A 2,802-nucleotide genomic window follows, 5' to 3' on the forward strand; every position below is an offset into this window, starting at 1 on the left:
GCCCACCTTGGCCTCCCATAGTGCTGGGATTACAGGCGTGAGCCACCAAGCCTTGCTAAATTTTTATTTTTATTTTTATTTTTATTTTTTGAGACAGGGTCTAGCTCTGTCACCCAGACTGGAGTGCAGGGGCATGATCTTGGCTCACTGCAACCTCTACCTCTCAAGCCCAAGCCATTCTTTCCCCTCAGCCTCCAGAGTAGCTGGGACTACAGGCATGTGCCACCATGCCCGGCGGATTTTTGTATTTTTTGTAGAGACGGGATTTTGCCATGCTCCCCAAGTTGGTCTTGAACTCCTGGACTCAAGTGATCCACCTGCCTCAGCCTCCCAAAATACTGAGATTGCAGGTGTGAGCCACCATGCCTAGCCCCTTGGCTAGAATTTTGTGTCTCATTGCAAATTCCTGCTCATTTCAAGTGTGACTCGACTCCAGTGTGGCCCCACCTGAATTCTCAAAACGGTCTTTCATGCTCTCCTTTGCACCACCTTGTACCTTGTGCTTACTTCTGTAGTGGCTGTTATGGTTCTTTTGTAATTTTTGGTGTATTTTTCTCTTTCCTACCAAATATGAGCTGTTGTGGACCAGAAACATTTCTCTTTCATTCTTATATTCCCCAGTGATTTCAGCAATATCTGCTGCATGGCAAATATGCAATAAAAAATTCATTAAATGAATGAGGTTAGATATTTTGTTTTTATATATATGTAACATCAAAAAGTTATAAATATGAATTTTGAATCAAATATTAATTAGTTAATAAAAAATTAATGTCTTTACTATGTGTGATGTGCAATATATTTTCTATTCTATATTATTCATTTTTTAAAATGGAAGTCATGACCTAGATTCCAAAATTAACTTGGGTTCCCAGCCTTATTCTGAAAAACACTGAACTGTATGGTCCACAGCAGGGATTTGAATGGAAGGTATGATCATGGAACCCTTTGAGAACCCAATGGAAGCTATGGGCCTTCTTGCCAGAAAGATGCATACATGTACTAAAATTGACATCCAATTTCAGGGGCTCCTTGGACCCACCAAACTCCTGAGAATCACAGGTTATGAGAAAGTTCCTCCTAACTCTATGATCCTATTTTTCTGAGAAGTATTAAAAAGTAGTTGGGCCTGCCTGGACAACCTAGTGAGACCCTGCCTCTACAAAATATAAAAGATTAGCTGGGCATGGTGGCATGCGCCTGGGGTTCCAGCTACTTGGGAGGATGAGGCAGGAGAATTGCTTGAGCTCGAGGTCAAGGCTGCAGTGAGACAGTGTGCTATGATTGTGCCACTGCACTTCAGCCTGGGCAACACAGCAAGACCCTGTCTCAAAAAAGAAAATCAGGTAGCTGGGAGCTGGGCATGGTGGTGAGTACCTGTAGTTCCAGCTACTCAGGAGGCTGAGGTAGGAAGATATTTTGAACCCCAGGAGTGTAAGACCAGCCTGGGCAATATAGCAACACTCTGTCTCTAAAACAAAACAAAACAAAAAGTATTAAGAAGTAGTCTTGGGGCTAGGTGCGGTGGTTCACACCTGTAATCCCAGCACTTTGGGAGGCCAAGGTGGGTGGATCACTTGAGGTAAGGAGTTTGAGAGCAGCCTGACTAACATGCTGAAACCCCACCTCTATTAAAAATATACAATTACCTCTATTAAAAGTACAAAAATTAGCTGGGCATGGTGGCACGCGTCTGTAACCCCAGCTACTCAGGAGGCTGAGGCAGGGGAATTGCATGAACCCAGGAGGCGGAGGTTGCAGTGAGCCAAGATCACACCACTGCACTCCAGCCTGGGCAACAGAGCGAAAGTCCATCTCAAAAAACCCCAAAAAAGACCTAGTCTTGGAACCTCAAACCGCTATTAATCACCTATAGGGAGAGCACAAATTTGGAGGGGAGCTACATAAAGAACAAAGAATGGAAAGAAAATTTTGAGGTGAGATAGGTAGGATAGATAAGTACATGTGAAAGATCAAAGAGTGAAGAACAAAAGAAATCCCGACTAAGGGTTAGGTAGAGGGGAGAGGTGTGGTGATGCTGACCCAGGTTTTCAGGCTTGCTGTATCTGATTTTCTTTTCAGACTATTAGGCTTGGGATTGCAGCCCTGTAACTTTCTTATTCCCTCCCTATGGCTCCCTCTTTCTTCTTCCCCTTTAGGCAGCCCTTATGGAAACTCTGAAACTCTTTCTCTTTTCTTCCAGATGGGGAGCTCTGGCAGAAAGAATGTTCTGGCCTGTGTGCAATGACTCTATTTTCTCTGCCAAGGGATAAAACTAAAATCTGCTTTCTTGGAAACCAGCTAAGTCTTTAGGAAGCATGACCCTAGTTGAGGAGAGACTGGGACCTTTTTTTTTTTTTTTGAGATGGAGTCTTGCTCTGTCGCCTAGGCTGGAGTGCAGTGGCATGATCTCGGCTCACTGCAACCTCCACTTCCCATGTTCAAGCAATTCTCCTGCCTCAGCCTCCTGTGTAGCTGGGACTACAGGTGCCAGCCACCACACACGGCTAATTTTTGTATTTTTAGTAGAGATGGGGTTTCACCATGTTGGTCAGGCTGGTCTCAAACTCCTGACCTTGGGTGATCCGCCCGCCTCAGCCTCCAAAAGTGCTGGGATTATAGGCGTGAGCCACCGCACCCGGCAGAGACTGGGACCTTTTTTTTTTTTTTAAGACGGAGTATCCCTCTGTCGCCCAGGCTCTGAGTGCCAGATCTCAGCTCACTGCAAGCTCCGCCTCCCGGGTTTACGCCATTCTCCTGCCTCAGCCTCCCGAGTAGCTGGGACTACAGGCGCCCGCCACC

The sequence above is a fragment of the Mandrillus leucophaeus genome, unplaced genomic scaffold, assembly GCF_000951045.1.
Source record: "Mandrillus leucophaeus isolate KB7577 unplaced genomic scaffold, Mleu.le_1.0 Scaffold272, whole genome shotgun sequence".
NCBI classification, from domain to species: domain Eukaryota; kingdom Metazoa; phylum Chordata; class Mammalia; order Primates; family Cercopithecidae; genus Mandrillus; species Mandrillus leucophaeus.